Source organism: Rutidosis leptorrhynchoides, chromosome 8 (genome assembly GCF_046630445.1).
Source record: "Rutidosis leptorrhynchoides isolate AG116_Rl617_1_P2 chromosome 8, CSIRO_AGI_Rlap_v1, whole genome shotgun sequence".
NCBI classification, from domain to species: Eukaryota; Viridiplantae; Streptophyta; class Magnoliopsida; order Asterales; family Asteraceae; genus Rutidosis; species Rutidosis leptorrhynchoides.
The window spans coordinates 294,891,494-294,915,119 of record NC_092340.1 but is presented as its reverse complement, the minus strand read 5'-3'; positions in this window follow the sequence as shown (position 1 = coordinate 294,915,119).

The window sequence follows — 23,626 nt, the reverse complement described above, 5'->3', positions numbered from 1 at the left end:
GATTTTGATTATTATTTTTTAATCACAACGGAAGTACATTTAGTTACTAAAATAACCCTGGTTAATACTTACAAACCATAGTTAACAAATCAACTTAGTTAACGTTATTACAATATTCCAAAACATCAGTGTTACGTGAAAACATCATTAAAATAGAAAACATCAGAGTTAATCACATAGTCAAACATGTCTTCAAACTCGTCCGCAACACCCATCCTAAATAGCAGTACCTAAACCTGCAAGGGGTGGAAATGTGGGGGAATTAGCACAACTGCTAAGTGAATGGATACTATCTAACAGATTAAGCATAAGCAACTAAACATGCAAAGGTCACAGATATGCTAACGTCCTGAACTAGAATATAACAACAACTGACAATATGAGGACCAGCGGCTTGTACGAGCACACGACTTAGCTGATCAGGCTACAATCTACCGATAGTCCGCTTTACTGACTCCACTGCATAACCTTCCAGACGCAACACATGCGTCCTTCTATGCTATACTGAACAATCAGTAACATCATGACCCGACCAGGCTACCACGGTCGACCTCACATCAACCCTACCTTGCCGCCTCGGTGGGTTCCCAACCTTGCCGCCTCGGTTAGTGTCCAACTAACAGTGCGCACATAAGATCACAGATAATTAGTCATGCAATCGTCCTAACAAGCATGACAATATCTAACTACACATGGTATTCATACAAGGCATAAACATAAAACTAAAGAGTCTGAACAAGTAGCGGGTCAGCTACTTAATTCTCTATCTGGAGATAGACCCACTCACCGAATACCAGCAACTTGCTTAGATAATCTATCACTGAGCGGCTTCCTTAACCTTATCACCTGAACATAAGGCAAACCAAGTTAGTTTCTGTCCGTTAGCACAAAACAGCACAGTACAGCAAATCAGTAACAAAAGTGTCACTAAAAGTCCACCTAACACTTATGCATTTTCATAATTTACATCCTGATAATCATAAGTCACTTGGACAGCATAACGGCTAGGAAACACCTAAATTACACAACAACTACTAATCTCATCTGCATCCGTACGGTTGCACATGCATCCGTACGGTTGCACACTTTATGCCCGGTTGTACAAACACACTGCATTCGTACGATTGCACATGCACCCGTACGGTTGCACCATGTACCCGTGCGGTTGCAAGCTGCAACCGTACGGTTGTATTCATCGAGCTGTAGCAGTAGAAACTGACGGGTTTCGCACCAAAATCGCTCAATCTCGTTTCCAGACATGTTTTTGACCCAAAATCCACACACATATTAGGAAAACATTTAAGGACTTAAACCCACAAATCTTACACATCAAACAACATTAAAATCAACCAATTTGACACAAAATCCACTTTGACAAAACCTAACTTAAAACCATACAAATCCATCAATTTGAGACTGAAAATCACAAGTTGTTACCTCGGAATGATCACGAAATCAGTAGTAACAATCTTAACAACACAATTTTAATCCAAAAACAAGATTGAGAAATTAGGGTTTCAAGTAGGAGAGAAAGTAGGTACGGAGTGTGTGAGGAAATTTCAAGAAACCTCAAGAAATGGCTGGTCCAAGGCTTATATATCTGGGTTAAATACAATACCCCATCACACACGGGTATTTACCAGTTATCTGGTAACTTTCGTACTTAATTTGACTACCCTAATGGAGTTCAAATTAAGTAAACGAACCTATTCTGTGACCCTTGTCACAAATTGGTCTTAACTAAATAATAAAATAACACTAAACCTATAATTAAAATAAAGACATAAATAATCACATAATTATGCCATAAGGGCAAAATAGTCATCTTACGTCTAAGCTCTGTCTGAGGATGTTACAAATCCACCCCCTTAAGAAGATTCCGTGCTCGGAATCTGGTCATGGTCAAACAGGTGAGGATAACGAGCCTTCATCAGCTCTTCGGTCTCCCACATAAGGTTCAATCCTAAACTATGCTTCCACTCAACAAGCACCATATGGATCTCCTTCTTTCTCAGCTTTGTCACCTTTCTACCAACAATCCTAACCGGTTCTTCAACTAACTTTTGATTTAAGTCTACCCTCAAATCACTTAATGGAACCAGTTGCGTTTCATCATCGACTTTACACTTCCTAAGATAACACACATTGAAAGTGTTATGTATTCCTGCTAACTCTGCTGGAAGCTCTAATACAACAGTTTGATCATTAACTCTCTGAATAATCTTGAACGGCCCAATGTATCTCGAAGCTAACTTACCTCGCTTACCAAACCTGATAACTCCCTTCCACGGTGAAACTTTCAAGTAAACACGATCACCTACCTCAAAGTTTACCGGACGTCTACGTGGATCAGCATATATTTTCTGTCTATCACTGGTTGGTTTCAACTTTTCACGTGCTATTGCTACCTTGTCGGCTGTTATCTGAACTAATTCTGGACCTGCAAACTGTTTCTCTCCGGCTTCTAACCAACAAGTCGACGTTCTACATTTGCGACCATACAACATCTCATAAGGCGGCATACCAATACTCGAATGGTAAGTATTGTTGTAGGTGAACTCGATCAAAGGTAAATGGATATCCCACGAACCACCGTACTCTAACACACAGGATCTAAGCATATCCTCTAGTGTATGTATTGTACGCTCACTCTGACCGTCAGTCTATGGATGATATGATGTACTCAGATTCACCCTCGTTCCCAAATTTTTCTGTAAACTATTCCAAAATTTAAACACAAATCTAGAATCTCTGTTGGATACGATAGACAACGGAACCCCACGTCGACTAACTATCTCTTTCAAGTACAATTCTGCTAAAGTACTCAACGAAGCTGTCTCTTTTGTTGCTAAGAAGTGTGCACTCTTCGTCAGTCGATCAACAATTACCCATATCATATCATTCCCTCTCTGAGATATTGGTAATTTAGTTACAAAATCCATCGTAATATGATCCCATTTTCACTCTGGAATTTTTAACTGCTGCAATGAACCATAGGGTTTTTGATGTTCGACCTTAACCTGTGCACGAATATGACACTTTTCTACCAACCGAGGGACATCTTTCTTCATCGTGGGCCACCAAAACATCAGTTTTATGTCATTATACATCTTGGTACTACCCGGATGAACAGTCAACCTCAATTTGTGTGCTTCATTTAAGATCAATTTCCTTAAATCTCCAAGCATAGGTACCCAAATTCGGTTCTTAAACGTCTTAAGTCTACAGGAATCGTCAGTCAATTGGTCCTTGATTTTGGTCATCAGTTCAGTCTTTAAGTTTTCCTCTAATAAAGCTTGGGCTTGAACCTGTTTTAATTGTTCAATGAGGTCTGAAACGATTTCGGTTCTCATAAACTTCACGGTCTCCACAGTTTTCTTACAACTTAGAGCATCGGCAACAACGTTTGCTTTCCCCGGGTGATACTTGATTTCACAATCGTAATCTTTTATAAGCTCAATCCACCATCTATGTCGCATATTCAGCTCTTTTTGCGTGAAAATATACTGGAGGCTCTTATGATCCGTACATATCACACACTTTGTACCGTATAAGTAGTGTCTCCATAACTTTAACGCAAATACCACTGCAGCCATTTCTAAATCATGAACCAGATGATTACGTTCGTATGTCTTTAACTGACGAGAAGCGTACGTGATAACTTTATATCTCTTCATCAGTACACACCCTAACCCGGCAGTTGACGCATCACAATAAACCACAAAGTCATCTGAACCCTCTGGCAATGCTAACACTGGAGCCTGACACAACAACTGTTTGAGCGTCTGAAAAGCCTGTTCCTGTTGGTCACTCCATCGAAAACTTACACCTTTTCTGGTCAATTTAATCAACGGACCCGCTATTTTAGAAAAATCTTTTATAAATCGGCGATAATAACCCGCAAGACCCAAGAAACTCTTAACAACCTGTCGGCGTCTTTGGCGAATTCCAACCCATTACCGCTTCTATTTTCAATGGATCCACTTTAATACCTGCCTCACAGATAACATGACCCAGAAACTGCACCTCTCGAAGCCAAAACTCACACTTCGAGAACTTTGCGTATAACTGCTCTTTATTTAACAACTCTAACACCAATCGAAGATGTGTCGCATGATCAGCCTCTGTCTTTGAATACACTAATATATCATCGATAAACATAATAAAAAACTGATCTAAATACGGTTTACAAACCCTGTTCATCAGATCCATGAAAATTGTAGGAGCATTTGTCAACCCAAATGGCATAACCAAGAACTCGTAATGCCCATATCTCGTTCTAAACGCTGTCTTCGGTATATCTGATTCTGCAACCCGAACCTGATGATACCCGGATCTAAGATCTATTTTCAAAAAGTACGACGCATCCTGAAGCTGGTCAAACAGATCATCAATTCTTGGCAACGGATACTTATTCTTAACCGTTCTCTTATTCAATTCTCGATAATCTATAAACATTCTCAGAGTACCGTCTTTCTTCTTTACAAACAACACCGGCGCACCCCACGGTGAGGAACTCGGTCTTATAAACCCTCTGTCTAACAATTCTTGTATCTGAGACATCATCTCTCTGATTTCAGAAGGTACTAACCTATATGGAGCCTTAGCTATTGGAGTTGTTCCCAGAACCAACTCAATATTATACTCTACTTCTCTTATCAGTGGTAACCCCAGTAATTCGTCAGCAAATACCTCAGGAAATTCCGAAACCACTGGAATATCAGTAACAGATCTCTTCTTTATCTTAGCGTCAATAATATAAGCCATAAAAGACTCACACCCTTTAGAAAGTGACTTCTTCACCTTCATCATAGATATCAATGGAAAACTAAACCCACTTCGTTCCCCTCGGGCCACAATACGGGTTCCGTTGGTCAATCGGAAAGGCACAATCTTCTTATCACACTTAATATGGGCCATATGCAGGCTCACCCAGTTCATCCCTAACACTACGTCAAAACTAGAGATAGGCAACACTAAACAGGACATAGCAAGCGGTCTACCATCAATTTCTATACCATCCCCAGACACATACGTTATGACTGGAACCGTCTTACCATCAGCTACCTCTACTCTAACAGGCTCAGGTAGCACAGTAGCAGGCAACCCTAACTTAGTACAGAAATCTATAGACACAAACGTCCTATTTGCACCTGAATAAACAATACTCTAGCAGGTATTGAGTTGATCAAGAACGTACAGGTTATGATGTCATCATTATTAGTTGCGGCCTTAACTGTCATCTGAAAGGCCCTGGCTTCCGCACTCAGCGGGATCTTTCTTTTTTGTCCACTTGAGGCTGTGGAACCCCCTGAAATGCCCCGTTCATATCAATTATAAACGTTTAATATTAATTGGTTTCATTGCGAGGTTTTGACCTCTATATGAGACGTTTTTCAAAGACTGCATTCGTTTTTAAAACACACCATAACCTTTATTTTATCAACAAAGGTTTAGAAAAACATAACATAAATTATCAAGAAATAATAATCTAAAATATATCGTTTACACACGACCATTACATAATGGTTTACAATAATAATATGTTACATTAAAACAAGTTCTCGAATGCAGTTTTTAAACAATATTATACAAGCATGCTGACTCCAAATCTTGTCTTTATTTAGCATGCAACAACGGAAGCTCTTAATAATCACCTGAGAATAAACATGCTTTAAACGTTAACAAAAATATTGGTGAGTTATAGGTTTAACCTATATCATAAATCGTAATAATAATAGGCCAAAAGATTTCAATTATTTAACCGCACACGTATCTCGTGTACAAAATATGATACACATAACCTGTGTATAAAAATCATTCATATGGTGAACATCTGGTGACCGACATTAACAAAATGCATCTAGAATATCCCCATCATTTCGGGACTCTCATCGGACATGATAAAATCGAAGTACTAAAGCATCCGTAACCCGGATGGGGTTTGTTAGGCCCAATAGATCTATCTTTAGGATTCGCGTCAATTAGGGTTTCTGTTCCCTAATTCTTAGATTACCAGACTAAAAAGGGTGATATCCAGTATAATAATCCAACCATAGAATGTAGTTTCAAGTACTTGTGCCTATTTTATAAAATATTTATAAAACTGCATGTATTCTCATCCCAAAAATATTCGATAGTAAAAATGGGACTATAACTCACTTTCACAGATTTTCAATTCGTCGAGAAGAAGACTTAGGCACGGGTCGATTCACGAACCTATAACAAATATATACATATATATCAAGGTATGATAGAAATATATTCACATCATATTTTTATTTACGTTTTGATGATTTAAGTTGTCAAGTTAGCAGTCCAACATTAGTAGTCCACAATTAGTAGTCCAATGTTAGTAGTACATATATAATTCAAAATATCACCATGTAATTATCAAAACATAGTATACACGTATTGTATAAGACTCAATCATGACCCACAATACCGCTATTGTCGTTACACGTATTATGTATGTGGGTCTTTCGATTTATCCGACGTATTGTGTAACTAATGTCTTAACTAATCATGATTACATGATATTGTCTCGGACTCATCCAAGACTAGTATATTACATGGAAATACTCATAACATGTTAGAATACATGTATAATACAAGAAAATTTAGCTAGGATGTGGTTAGTATAGTTTTTTGTAAAATCGTCACGTAGTCATTTTAGCCATTTTTAACCAATATTGTTTTGATCATAACTTCTTCATTATAAATCCGTTTTGAGTGAATCAAATTGCTATGGTTTCGTAACGAACTAAAATTTGTAAAACTAAACTGAAAAAGTGGTGGTTTATAGTCGGAGTTACAAATTACAATTTGTTTTTGAAAGAGGTAGTCATTTCTGTCGAAAGAACGACATCTTGATGACCATTTTGAAAAACATACTTCTATTTTGAGTTTAACCAAGATTTTTGGATATAGTCTCATGTTCATATGAAATATCATTTTTCCAGAAGAACAACTTTTAAATTAAAGATTATGATAGTTTTTAATTATCCAACCCAAAACAGCCCTCGGTTTTACTATGACGGCGTTTGTCCAGTTTTACGGTGTTCATCGTGTTTCCAAGTTTTAAATAATTAAGTTAGCATATCATATAGATATAACACATGTATTAAGTTGTTTTTAAAAGTCAAGTTAGAAGGATTAACTTTGTTTGCGAATAAATTTAGAATTAACTGAACTTTATTCTAGTGATTACTAGTTATATTCTTCGAATAAGATAGTTATATAGGTATGAATTGAACAAGGTTACGAACACCATTACTACCTCAAGTATAGTAGGTAAACCTACTTGAAATGATGAGAAATAGACTTGAGCTTCAAAGGATCTTTGATGGCTTGGAAGTTCTTGAAGTATAACCATGGAATGAAACAAGTTCAAGTAAGATTACTACTTGAATTAAGATAGTTATGTTTATAAGAATTGAACCAAAGCTTGAATATGGTTATTATCTTGATTTAGAATGAAAAGTTACTGAGATTAAATGGATGTTCTTGATCTTTGATGAGTTGTTGGATTGGATTAAAAAGATTTGAAGTAATCTTGAAGTCTTCTTGATTCTTTCGTTCTTTAGGTTGTTTTATGAAACTAGAACTTCTAGAATTTATGAAGAACACTTAGAACTTGAAGATAGAACTTGAGAGAGATCAATTAGATGAAGAAAATTGAAGAATGAAAGGTTTTGAATGTGTTTTTGGTCGTGGATATTGGATTAGATATAAAGGAAATTCTAGTTTGTATTTTAGCTTAATAATTCAAGGTATAAAACAAAGAATGGTTATGTAACTTGTTTTCTAGTTAGATATTTGGTAATATATGACAAAGCTTTACCCCTACATGTCTAATGGCTGACTCATGGCTACTAAGGTGATGATTTGATGTATATATACCAATAGTAAATACATCTAGAAGCTGGGTATGATACGAGTAAGAATACTGATTGAATACGAGTAGAATTGTTGATGAAAACGAATGGGAATGTAATTGTAATCATTTTTGTTAAGTAGAAGTATTTTGATATATGTCTTGAAGTCTTTCAAAAGTGTATTAATACATCTTAATACACTACATATATATACATTTTAATCGAGTCGTTAAATCATCGTTAGTCGTTACATGCATGCGTTGTTTTGAAACCTTTAAGTCAACGATCTCGTTTAATGCAATTAATCCATTGTTATTATATCTAATGAGGTGTTAAATTGTTATATTATCATGATAACATAGTGTATTAATATATCTTAATACGATATATATATATATATATATATATATATATATATATATATATATATATATATATATATATATATATTAAGATGTCATTACAACGATAATCGTTATATATAAATATCGTTTCGAAATCCTTAAGTTAATAGTCTTGTTTTATGTATATAGTTTATTATTAATATACATAATGAGATACTTAATTATCATTTCATCATGTTAAACATATATATATGTCCATATGTATATTATCATGTCATATACAAGTTATAACGTTCGTGAATCATCGGACAAACTGGGTGATCAAACGTTTACATAAAATCCGTTTCAATTAATCAAGTCTTAACAAGTTTGATTGCTTAACATGTTGGAAACATTTAATCATGTAAATATGAATCTCATATAATATATAATCATGGAAAAGTTCGGGTCACTACACCCCCGACAGATGCTGAACGCGCCCCTGCCCCTGCCCCGAAACTTGCGCCCTTTGACACCTGACAACTTGCTGAACGATGACCTGGCTGATGACAACTCCAACGCACATTCTCCTTGAAGGAACATCCCTGAGATTCATGACCTACCATACCACATCTTAAACACCTTCTCGTTGCCTCTGAACACTGCCCACTGTGAGAAGACTTACTACCTTTAGACCATTCTCTCCTTCCTGAACCAGAACATGAACTTGCATGATTAACTTTACCCTTTTGTCTAAACCCAAAAGATTTCGTAAACTTAGAACCTGACTGACTGGCAGCCTGACTACCCTGCGATATAACGTTTCCCAAATTCATACCCCTTGCTGCTCGTACATCACTTTCTACCATCTTTGCCCTCACAAAATCCTGAGATAACGTCGGCGCGGACCTTACAAACGTCCTGTATTCCGGCAAGATCATATTTACAAAATGTTGGATTCTTTATTGTTCGTCAGGCACCCATTGTTGCACAAACTTTAACTTGTCCATGTATTTCTCAATCACCTCATCAATTGACATCTGCGATGTCATCCGCAATTCTAGGAACTCCATCTTGATTCTGTTCATATCGAACACATTACAGTACTGTTCACATACCTTCACATAAAACTGTTCCCAAGTAATCATTCTAACTTGCTCTGGAGGGACACTAGCTATCACAGAATCCCACCACACCATTTCTCTATCTTTCAACAACCTGCTCGCATAAATTACTTTCAATTCTGGCTCACACTGACACGCCTCGAATGCCTTTTCAACCTCCCGTAACCAGTTGAGAGTCGTATTTGGGTCAAAACTTCCTGACTAGGGAGATGGTCCACAATCTCAGAATTATTTAAAGGTACATCTTTTTGGTGGTTATAACTGTTGTTGTGGGAATGATTGTTGGTAAATGGGTGGCTGTACTTGGTTCATCATCATGAGATTTTGATACTGGTAGTAATTCTGTGGTGGCATGACATGCTGAGGAAATTGGTTATGTAATGGGTCATGGTACTAGTTCTGGTTTATCTGTAGTACGGTATGCGACTGTGCAGTGGCAAAACCCAGTGGTGTATCCTCATTACCCGAATTTCTTGCTAACTCAAGCTCAGCAATCTTTTTCTGAGCTTCCTTAAACTTACTTTCAAGCTCATGTACATAATCAGCATCGTAAACCTCTGCCTCATCCTCCACATCTGGAGCACTGAACGTTCCGGGGTGGATCGGGTTCGTAGCATTCACATCTTTGTTATCTACCATATGTGCTACAAAACACTCGCACAAAAGCTTAGTGGATAACTATTAGTTTACTAAACACTAACATGCACAAACATCCAACATTCACTTAGCCCCCATCCCACTGACATGTTTGACTTAACTCAGGTTTAGGAACAAATACGCGCACGTACTTGCTGCTAAACCATGCTCTGATACCAAGTTGCAACACCCTGATTTTGATTTTTTTTAATCACAGCGGAAGTACATTTAGTTACTAAAATAACCCTGGTTAATACTTACAAACCATAGTTAACAAATCAACTTAGTTAACATTATTACAATATTTCAAAACATCGGTGTTATGTGAAAACATCATTAAAATAGAAAACATCAGAGTTAATCACATAATCAAACATGTCTTCAAACTCGTCCGCAACACCCATCCTAATCAACAGTACCTAAACCTGCAAGGGGTGGAAATGTGGAGGAATTAGCACAACTGCTAAGTGAATGGATACTATCTAACATATCAAGCATAAGCAACTAAACATGCAAAGGTCACAGATATGCTAACATCCTGAACTAGCATATAACAACAACTGACAATATGAGGATGTAAGACCCAAGTCCGAATGGTACATAATTGTGTATATAATAAAAAGATGGCGGCTTCTGTTTTAGCATGGGGCCGCGGCGCGGCGGCATCAGGTGGAAAGTCCTTGTTTATTTAAATTGAAGAAGGGCATTTTGGTATTTTCCCATGGTGAACGGATTTAAGGCCACAAGATCAGTTCAAAGGTGTCATTTACTCCCCTCACACCAACCTTATCCCCTCCACTTCAATTTTAGAGAGAGAACCCATTTAAGAGAGAGAAAGCTCAAATAAAGAAGGAAGAAGCTTGTTTCGAGTTAAAGTCCAAGTTTTAAAGTTGTTCCCTACGTCTCTAGCTACGTTGTGATAGTGTTGGTAAGTCTTAACTCCGTGTTTTGAGTTAATTTGATTTATGGCTAGGGTTTTGTTCATTTAAGTCTTGTAAGACCCATTTGGGGGTTAAATTGGTGAATTTGGGTTAAATTGATGTAAGGAAACCCTAAGGGTTGTAATCTAGGGTTTGGTCTTGTAATTTGGTGTTTGTAAGTGTTAATTGTGTCATTAAATCACCAATACACTTGTGTGTTAGTGAAAGGTTGTAAATGGGTTCAAGTATGACCAAATTGTGAGTCTAAATGTTAAAATTGGTCAAATGGGTAATAGTTGACCTAGTTGGGAAAGATGAGTATGAAATACCCTAAGGTTGTGTTAGTTGGTGTAGTTAGACCTTAATCACTAGCTTTTAGTGATTTAGGGTGGTCTTGACCTTAAATGGGCAGTTTTGATATAAATGAGTCATTTAATGCAAGTAAGCCATTAAATGCACATGAGTAAATTGTTGGTGTTTAGTCCAACGAGTTGTATGTTAATTATATGCATAATATAATAGGTACGTTACATTGAAGGTTGCAAGCTTGAGTATCTTTCACCAAAAGGCGTTAAGGTGAGTGGAATAATTATGCATTTATGTATATAATGTATTTAGTTGTGTGGCACGAAATGTGGGGTAGTCGCGGTTCTAAGACACCACATAATACGTAACGAGTGGGTTAGTCGCGGTGTTAAGACACCACTCTAGAAATTAATGAAATGTGGGGTAGTCGCGGTGTTAAGACACCACATAATACGTAATGAGTGTGTAACGACCCAACTTTTTTGACTTATATTTATGCTTTATATTTTCACAAAACTGCGTATTTGTGCGTACTGTGTTAGATTATATTCTGAGATCTTATTTCATGTTGATTACTTTCGTTTATATTTTAGAACGTGTTATTAAGTACGTAGTTGCTTAACTTGATTCTCGAATGCTTTTATGATCGTTAGTGTCACTTGACGTTTAGAACGAGCTATGTATTTTGGTATACGTTTAACTTTTGTCATAATTGGAATATTATGTCTACGTAATACTAATTGTTATTTTCTAATGACAATTACTTGGCTTATTGGTTGCTTAATTATGCTTAGTAACTTACTAATGCACACTAGTTAGTCTTAGTGGACTTTCTACCTTATTGGACTTAAGCCCACCCTACTCTAGCTAATGGACTCTTAAGTTAGCCCAAATTAAATGGATTAATGACCCATTAAGATGTAGGACAAAAACCCATTAAGATGAGCCAACATACTAGCATTTTTGTTAACAATTACTACAAATGTTGCATGGGATCCCAACAATAAGCACCACCTTTAGACCACTACTAAGCAAAAAGAAAAAAGTTGTCCCCTTATCCCCCATGAAACCCACGGCCTAAAGCCCTCACCACCACTATAAATACCAAGCTTATTTCACCCATGTCACACTTGATCTCATTCACATTTTACACACACTTGCTCTCTAATTTTCTCTCTAGTCTTTCTCACACTAAAAATTGTAAGTTTTAAATTTTATTCTTCTTCTTTTTCTTTCCATAATCACGACATCATCATCATGTTTAGATCAAGCTTTCTAGATTTTTGATCTTGTTATATCTTGTAGACTCAAACTTTGATTTGAATCCTTTAAAAACATGAAAGATTCAAGCTTTCTAGCTTTGAATCTTCATTACTTTGGTTGGATCTAAGTTTTCTAGCTTATGATCTCTTTATTTTGTTTAAAAGATCAAAACTTGTGTTTATGATCTTCATGAAACTTGAAGATCTAGCCTTTTGCTTTAAGGATCTTCAAGAACATAAAAGATTCAAGCTTTCTAGTTTTGGATCTTCATTACTTTGATGGATCTAAGCTTTATAGCTTAAGATCACTTTGTTTTTGCTAAAAGATCAAAACTTGTGTTTATGATCTTCATGAATGATAATGCTAAAAACGAACATATATTTCATAGCATTATCCTTCAAGAAAGACAAGCTTTTAGTTGCAATTGTTCTATTTATAAGTGATATTCGTTTAAAAAATAAAAGGTGAAGACAAAAGACAGAATCGACGATTTGAAGATGCAAACGACCAAAAAGCTAAAAAGTACAAAGTACAATCCAAATTGATGAGAAACGTCTCAAAATTACAAGAGTACAAGCCGCAAAACGCAAAGTACAAGATATTAAATCGTACGAAAAGGCGTTCGAAAATCCGGAACCAAGACATGAGCCAACTATCAACGCGCAACTCAACGGACCTAAAATTACAAGTCAACTATGCACAAGAATATAATATAATATAATATATAATTAATTATATATAATATAATATATTATAAATAATCAGCAGCCCACGTTTAATTCATTTGGTGAGCTGGAATCCAAAGCTCCGCGACTGCGGAGCTGTGAAGAAGAAAAGTACCGCACTCGCGGAGCTGTACAGTTCAAAGTGGGCCTATAAAAGGTCGCGCATTCTGCTCGATTCATTCATCCCTTTTTCTTTCTTTCTAACTACGTAAAAAATATATATATATATATAATTTTAATTTTCATTTAAGTTTAATAATAATATGGTTATGGTAGTGAATGTTTTAAAGTTGTAAGTCGAAACTCTGTCCGTGTAACTCTACGCGATTAATACTCATTGTAAGTTATGTTCAACCTTTTTAAATTAATGTCTCGTAGCTAAGTTATTATTATGTTTATTTAAGCCGAAGTAATCGTGATGTTGGACTAAATATTAAGTTTGGGTTATTGGGCCTTGGACCATAATTGGGGTTTGGACAAAAGATCGACACTTGTGGAAATTGGACTATGGGCTATTAATGGACTTTATATTAGTTTAACTGAATGATAGTTCGTTAATTTAATATATAGATTTACAATTTGATGTATCTATAAATAACCACATACACTTGATCGGACACGATGGGCGGGATATTTATAAATACTAATAATCGTTCATTTGACCGGAAACGGGGATGGATTAATAGTCAATGGACTCATTAAAACAGGGGTGGATTACATACAAGGACACTTGGTGTAATTGTTAACAACGTATTAAAACCTTGGGTTACACGCAGTCGATAACCTGGTGTAATCATTAACAAAGTATTAAGACCTTGTTACACTTTAAGTCCCCAATTAGTTGGAATATTTGACTTCGAGTATAAGGGTAATTTGACGAGGACACTCACACTTTATATTTATGACCGATGGACTGTTATGGACAAAAACCAGATGAACATATCGAATAATCCAGGACAAAGAAAAATTAACCCATGGTAATAAATTAAAATCAACACGTCGAACATCATGATTACGGAAGTTTAAATAAGCATAATTCCTTTATTTTATATCTCATCACATTTTATTTATTGCACTTTTAATTATCGTACTTTTAATTATCGCACTTTTATTTATCGTCATTTACTTTACGCTTTAAATTAAGTTGTATTTATATTTAATATTTTACATTAGGTTTTAATTGTGACTTAAGACATAAAATCGACAAACCGGTCACTAAACGGTAAAAACTCCCTTTTATAATAATAATACTACTTTTATATATATATATATATATATATATATATATATATATATATATATATATATATATATATATATATATATATACAAATATATATATATATATATATATATATATATATATATATATATATATATATATATATATATATATATATATATATATATATATATATATATATATATATATATATATATATATATACAAATATAGTTTAAAATAAATATAGCGTTAAACTCAGCTAGCTTCCTGTGGAACGATCCAGACTTACTAAAAACTACACTACTCTACTATTAGGTACACTGCCTATAAGTGTTGTAGCAAGGTTTAGGTATATCCATTCAATAAATAAATAAATAACTTGTGTAAAATTGTATCGTATTTAATAGTATTTCGTAGTAAAATATAATTTATTTCGTACTACACCTCACACACATCAATGAAACTTCAAGATCTAGCTTCTTGCTTTAAAGATCTTCAAGAACATAAAAGATTCAAGCTTTCTAGCTTTGAAATCTCATAATTATTTATTAAAAGATCCAAGCTCTCTAGCTTAGGATTCCATTACTTTGATTGATCAAATTTATGTCTTGCTTGTTTGATTGAATCAAAGTTTGTAGCTTCAATCTTGAATAGAACTTGTATTTGTGTTAAGACTAAGAACATGATGTAACCTTGGTTCATCATCCATCTAAAACTCTTAAGTGAGTTGTAATACTTCTTAGTCTTGACATTGTGTATTGATGGTTGAAACTTGGTCAAAGTGATGCTAAAACATCAAAGAGTTGTACACTTAAAGCTTACACGCATCAAGGATGAGAACCGTGATGAGCATCAAGCACCAAGAAACCCACCGGAGCACTTGTTTACTGTTTTTCAGGGTCTGATCAGACTCCTGGAGCTTCTGGAATGATTTTCAGATAGTTCGGTTCGAGTAGATGACTTTTCATTTAAGACACGCCTAAATCCGATACACAGTTTAGGATTTATAGCCTTCCGAAAATCACTACGCCTTTGTAACGACGTGCTAAAAATTTTGACCTACTCGCGCTTGAACTGTCGCCACGGTCAAACGACATTGAGTTAGGATCTGAAAATTGGATAGCGGTACGAGAACTCACATACGGAGCCTTGGCCACTGACCATGCATCTTTTCAGTTTGTATAGAGGTCGTAACAGCTGTCTGAAGTCATCCTTTTATTTCGATCTCTATTCTTGTTGAAAACTTACTTTATCTTTTACGAATGATGATGATGATGATGATACTTAAGACTTAATTTATTCACTTTTAAACCTTTTGGGACAATATACTGACTTAGTAACCTTTGACTTAGGTTGAGGACCTTTCGGACTGACTTACTACTTGCATACTTTTCATATCAACTTTTACCACATTTATCACTGTGAGTTATAGCTCCCTTTTTTACTTTAACTATTTCTGGGACTGAGAATACATGCGCTTTTTATGTTTTACATACTTGACACGAGTACTTAAACTTTATATATGTGTGGGTTATATAATGGCATAAACTTTCCCCTTAGCACGGTAACGTTTAACTATTGGTTTTTGAACCGGTAGACGCGAATTCTTAGATATGGATCCATTGGGTTTGACATCCCCACTCGGGCTAGTCGCGCTAGTATTTAACGGGTGTTTAATACTTCGAGAACATACGCACTCGCCAAGTGTACTTTTAGGGGGTAATATATTATTTTTACGTTAAGTTAGTTACCGGGTGCCCATGGATAAGCATATACTTTTCATACTGTTTTGAAAACGAAATCTCGTAGTCTACATTATATCGTTAATTACAAAACTATAGCTCATCAACATTCGTGTTGACTTTTTAGCATGTTTTATTCTCAGGTAACTAAGACGCTTATTGCTTCCGCTGTAATAGACTGCTGTGTTAGAACTGCTATTAGACCTGCTGTTTTAGACTTCCGCTTCATTGTTTAGAGATGTCTCAATCATGGAACTTTTATCTTGCATTCACAACTTATGTTATTTTTGAATAATGGCTTTGTAATGACCTTAGAGTCATGTACTTATGTTTATACTTTCTACTCGTAGAAGCACGTTATCTTTTGTAAAACTTTCGACATTATCTTTTCATGAATGCAAAACTGGTTTTTAAACAGCATATAGTGTTTGACCTTGTAATGATCCTGTTGTTGATGATCCGTACACGATGATTTTGTACGGGGCGTCACATTTGGTATCAGAGCATTGGTTGTCGGGAATTAGGTTGCATTAGTGCGTCTTGACCGAGTTGAGTAGGATTCACTAATAGGACTAATCTACAACTTGCCCGTTTACTTATTTATGCAGAATTGTTGCATGCTACTGCTTACTTTTACTGTTGTATGTACTTACTGCATGCTACTGCTTACTTTTACTGCTATGTGAATTTGCTGTATGCTATTTCTTATTCTCGTTACTGCATGCTACTATTTGCTTTTGATTGCATGTTACTTCTGTTTGATACTGTAAATATTGCCATGCTATGTACTGCTGTAGACGATCTAGGCTGCTGTAGATACTATTCCTGATTACGTGCTTGCTATATGTCTTACTGACATGGAAAAAGTTATTTATCCTTGTTCAAATGTCTAACATGTCGCCCATGACCTTTGACTTCGAGAGTGATTCAGATACATTCGCTATTTCGCCTACTATTGTTGCTGACTCACCGCTACCCTCCTGCGACTCTGGTGATTCTTCTTCTGGAGAAAGTAGACACACACCTGACCTAATGGACATCTCAGATAGAGACGAGGATCCCGAGGAGATCCCAGCTCCACCCAGCCCTAGACTCCCGGGGCCACAGCATCATTCCGATGGTACTGTAATCCCTGGGGGAAACAGGGGCAGTCCCTTTCGTAATGAGCATGGACATTGGGTCAGACGCACCGCTGACGAACGAGTCGTGCCGATTACACCTGGCAGATACCGGGCCATGACCACCGGCCAGACGCTTTCTCCCGCCTGTGATGTACCTGCACTACCTTCAGACGATTCAGATGGATCATCATCCGATGACACCAGCGAGGAGGATCCCGAGGAGGATTCTGAGGAGGATTCCGAGGAGGAGCCTGTACCGCCACCCTCTACCCCGCCGAAGAAGCGGTACCGCTACGATGGTACCGTTATTCCAGGGGTTAATGGAAGTAAGCCGTTCGTGAACGCACATGGACAGTTGGTTAGGGTCACAGCCCGTAAATGGGTTGTATCGTATCCTGCCGATCCATTTGTGCGTAAGGTCACCCGCTCAGTGCCGTCTACTTCTAGTGCTACATCTGCACCATTTGGACCATCTGCACCACCGACACCACCCACCATCAAGGAGCTGACGAGGGAAGTGCATACCTTACGTGCTCAGGTGACTGAGCTCGAGGACCAGGTGTCCCACATGATGGACACATTTACCCACCCTCACCCTACGACTGTTGTATTAGATTTCATTATGTACTCCGTTAGTAGCTTCATGTTTTTCATTCTTGTATTGTACGAAATTTATGAAGTTGTATGCAATTTTCTTATTATGAATGGAATTACTGTTGTCTGAATTATTGTACGGCGTGGAAATTGGACCGACACTTGTAGAAATTGGACTATGGGCTATTAATGGGCTTTATATTTGTTTAACTGAATGATAGTTCGTTAATTTAATATATAGATTTACAATTTAACGTATGATGTTATGCGAGGGGTATATGAAATAGTATTAATTTTACAAGAAAATACTATTAAATACGATACAATTTTACACAAGTGATTTATTTATTTATAGAGTGGATATACCTAAACTTTGCTACAACAATTATAGGCAGTGTACCAAATCGTACAGTAGTGTAGTTTTTAGTAAGTCCGATTCGTTCCACAGGGAGACTTAGCCAAGTCTAACGCTATATTTTTTTTTATAATTTATAATTATAAAAATACAAAAATATATATAAGTAGTATTATTATTATAAAAGGGGTTTTTACCGTTTAATGACCGGTTTGTCGATTTTAAAACTATAGTCGCAGTTAAAACCTAATGTAAAATATTAAAAATAAATATAACTTAATTTTAAGCGTAAAGTAAATAACGATAATTAAATTGCGATAAATAAAAGTGCGATAAATAAAATGACGATAAAGAGTACGATAATTAAAAGTGCAATTAAATACAATGACAGTAAATAAAAGTGCGATAATTAAAAGTGCAATTAAATATGAAATAAAGAAATTATGCTTATTTAAACTTCCGTAATCATGATGTTTGACGTGTTGTTTTTAGTTTATTCCCATGGGTTAATTGTCCTTTGTCCTGAATTATTTGATATGTCCATACGGATTTGTCCATAATAGTCCATCAGTCATAATCATAAAATGCGGAAGTCTTCGTCAAATTATTCTTATTCCCGAAGTCAAATATTCCAACTAATTGGGGATTCGAATTGTAACAAGGTCTTAATACTTTGTTTAATGAATACACCAGGTTATCGACTGCGTGTAATCCAAGGTTTTACTACTTTGTTAACAATTACACCAATTACCCTTGAATGTAATCCACCCCTGTTTAAACAAGTCTATTAACTATTAATCCAGTTCCGTGTCCGGTAAAATGAACAATTATTGGTATTTATAGATATCCTGCCCACCGTGCCCAGTCAAGCGTATGTGGTTATATATAAATACGTCAAATTATAGTCTATATATTAAATTAACGAGGTATCATTTAGTTAATATAAAGCCCATTAATAGCCCATAGTCTAATTTCCACAAGTGTCGTTCTTTTATCCAAACCCCAATTATGGTCCAAAGCCCAATTACCCAATTTTAGTATTTAGCCCAACATCATGATTACTTCGGCATTAAATAAGCATAATAATAACTTAGCTACAAGACATTAAATTAAAAAGGTTGAACATAACTTACAATGATTAAAAATAGCTTAGCGTTACACGGACAGAATTTCGACTTACACCCTTACAACATTCGCTAACATACTCTTATTATTAGAATTTAAAATTAAAATTAAATTTAAAATTATATATATATATATATATATATATATATATATATATATATATATATATATATATATATATATATATATATATATATATATACGTTTGATAGATGAAGAGAAAAAGATGGTTAAAATCATCACCAAACTGCGAAATTTATAGGACCTGAGCTGAAAAAGTGTGCCATGTGATCGCATGGCTTTTGTGCCTCCAGGCCATGCGATCGCATAGAGGTAGGTACCAGCTCACATGTTTTTGTTCACAAGCTTGTCGACGTTTTAATAAATAAATATAATATATAAATAATTATAAGAATTATTTAAATATTATATTATATTTATGTGCATAGCTGATTTGTAATTTTTAGTCCGTTGTGTCGAGATTTGAGAGTTGACTCTGGTCCCGATTCCGGTTTTTCGAACGTCCTTGCGTACAATTTAATATCTTGTATTTTACGTTTCGCGTCTTGTACTCTTGAAATTTTTAGACGTTTCTCATCAATAATTTGAACCATTTTGATTGTACTTTGTACTTTTGAGCTTTTTGGTCGTTTGCGTCTTCAATTCGTCGAATCTGTCTTTTGTCTTCACCTTTTATTATTTAAGCGAAGATAACTTGTAAATAGAACAATTGCAACTAAAAGCTTGTCTTCCTTGAGGGATAATGCTATTAAATATATGTTCGTTTTTAGCATTATTAAATATTCCCACACTTGAGCGTTGCTTGTCCTCAAGCAATATAGTCTTGAAATAAAAATACTAGAATCACTTCTTTATTTTTCACACTTTGTACATCAGTGATTTCTATACGGTGGTATAAATAATGGTAGTAACGATGTAGTTTACAGTCCCACATAACTATGAAAATTTAGATCCATTAAGGAAATTGGATCTTTATGAAAACATTTGATCTTTTGAAAATTAAATCTAGATTTTACCCTAGATAAGTTTTCCGGAATAACCCTTCACCGGTGTTGCAAAATATTTTTGTTTGTTTGGTGGATTTCAGATTTGAAAATTTTAGCTCAAAACTTATGATTTTGTGTCACCCACTTGCTAACCTTGTATTAGGAAAGCAACACGTCCAGTATACTTGCTCCGTATATTACCTTTCGGTAAACTACCGTCCGGTTGTAAGGAAAGCATTGAACAAGCAACTGTTAAGGCAATGTCCCCTGACATGCTTTTAATTATGGTCTATAACGTGTCGGATGCAATTACTATCCTTTGTAGGAGCAATAGTAAAGCTAACCCTATAGTTTTTTGGTCTGGCACAAGGTCCTGTCTTTGACCATACTATGCAACCACCGTTCTTACGGTTGACACCCGATTTGGTTCAGGTGACCTAATGAATTTCAGGTGAATTCCTAGGATTTTAAGTTCAATGGTAATGTACGCATTAAAAATGGGTTTTTCAGAAAACAAATCGGTTTGTAATTTTGATCAAAATATTTTCTCGTTCAAGCTCGAGTTTAGATATCATCGAATTACATGAGTTTGTAATTCTCAATCTTTAAAGTCAATTTCAAGAATTGAGTAATATCAGGCTTAAAAGCTGATTTTTAATCTTTAAGGAGATTATCCTTTCTGGGGGTTTGATTCATTAGTCTTATCAAGCTAATTTGCACGGCGCCCTCCCCATTTTACGAGGCAGATCCTCTCATGGTTAAGATAAATCTGACCACTTGGCGACCCTGTTTGATGCTGAGGTCCGTGGATTTCCTGCTAATTTTAGAGATGACTTTTCTAGATTTTTCGTCAACCTACAGCTGGTCTAGACGACAACTTCATGACCTAAATCAAGAAGCGCGTGTCTTTTTCGGAAGACTTTACTTCCTTTTAATGATGAAATTGATTCATCGTGTAGATCCATCTTTCTTTCAAATATATTACAGTAAATCGGGTAAAACTAATTAGTTTAGTCTAAAGCAAAAGCATCTTCAGTTATTTGTACAAAAATATGTGATATATGTTTTTAAATAACTTGGTAAATTTTTCCCACACTTGGCTTTTATTTTCCTTTTTATTGTCCTCTATTCCATTTTAAATGAATTCTAACATTTTGGTTTGTTTCTCAATTTATGTCCTTTCTGAGGTAACAATAATTTCGGTGTTAACACCTAGTTTTATCGTTCATAAATATGTATAAACATGATTTTGAATTCATTTATTTGAAAATTTTGAAAAATTTTACTAGAATTGGGTAGTCAGTATATAAGACTAGGGCTGTTCTTTATTATCAGAGAGCACTAGATTCTAATACAACTACTGCGTTACTAGTATTTCTAATGGTAACCAAGTGTATAAGTCTAAAAATTTTAAAAATCCGAAAGAATTTAACCCCTTCCCACACTTAAGATCTTGCAATGCCCTCATTTGCAAGAAATCAGTAACAATTTAAATTATTGAGGGTGATTAGCGTAGAAAAATGATTAAATTTCACCAAAGTTTTCAAACATATTGGCGTTTGTTTGTTGAATGATAAATGGTGCACATCATTTGTTCATTCCGTCTTGTTGTTACATCACATTTGTTTTTCGTTTTGTCGTCAAAATTAGTAGCTTTTGCTGAACTTAATGCCAGTCTTTGAAAATGCGCTGTTTTACCCTTTGGATCAAATGCTGTCTAACTGAGTTAGCAAGTTGGACCCTTTCCAAAGGATCCCAATCGATTATCCTTGGCACTTCTACATTTTTTCGGTATCAGTTTGAATTTGTTACTTTGATATGCCGGGTAATCCCTCCAGCTTCTATCGAATCTCAGATTAGGATGCAACGTGCATTCAGGAATCGTTGGGTATTCTACTGGCGGATGTATCGAAAATACTATAAAGGCATCAACAAATTGTAGCGGATCATAATAAGGCACGTGTTGATCAGGCTGTTGTTGTGGTTCCTGTTGTTGTTCTTGTTCGGGTTCATATTGCATTTCAGGTTCAGGTTCTGGAGCAGGTTGCCTGGATGATGATGTTGCACCATCAGTATCTGTAAATCTCTGCAAAATACATTAAACACAAAATTTGTGCATCCAAATATGCATTAGTGTTAACAAAATAACAAATTGAAACAATTACAATAACATGTTCAATCAAAATTAAACTTATACACATTCTCACAATTTTTACAATTCTACACTTTTTCAAATAAGCATATATGAAAATGTTTACAAAGTTCATAAGCATTCAACTCAAATAACATGTTAAAACATTCATTACTAGCAATTAAACAAGTCTCAAATGGCAATTATATCAAATTAATCAAGTTCATGAAAAAAAAAGTTGACTTTAATTCTCAAAAATCATGTTTAGGATCAAAGTTTGGATCATTTAGCTACCTAAACATGTTACACTACCTAATTTAGCAATAATTCATGACAAAAATCGGCCATAACCTGTTTATATCAAAAAGTCCCAAATTGCTCAAGAACACAAACCCTAGATTCCTAAAAATTTTGAAGTTTTTGGCTTCAAATCATGTTAAATAGCATCAATTTAGGTTATACATGCATAAAATACTAACAATTTAATTCTAATTACACTAGAAATTAACAAAATCAAATTAGGAAAAATATAGCTCAAGAACACTAAAAATCAAATTTAAAGAGGTTTAGGGATGTAATTGTTACCTTTCTTGATAAACTTCTGAACAATTTCATGTTTAGAGCAGATTGTAGCAAGAAATTTGGTGAATTTTGGTGAAAAAATGATGATTTTTGGGTGATATGTGTGTGTGTTTTCGTATGTTTGTGTATGTGTGAAGTGTGAGACAGAACAGGTTGCTGGGACTTTTGATCCTGGCCTGATTTTTCTATCCATGCAATCGCATGGTCCTGAAGGCCAAATCCCATGCGATCGCATGGGGTCCGGGTACAGTGATTTCAGCCTTTTTTTTTGTTTTTTTATTTATAAAAACCTTATAACTTCAAAAACATAAATTAATAAAATATTAAAAATTTGTTTCTTTTTAGGAGTGAGGGTGTTTCGGATCGTTGTCCTAGTCCGTCCCTCGACAAAATTTTAAAATTTGTCAATTTAAAGCGCGGCTTTAAAAGTAAAGATTTTTGAGTTTTTAAATGTTTTTGGCTTACTTTAATTCAATAAGATTAAAAATAATGATAATAAAAGTTCTCATCCCTCCCTTGGGTAGAGCAATTTCGGTTCAACGACCTAGTTTTCAACTCTCGACGAATTTT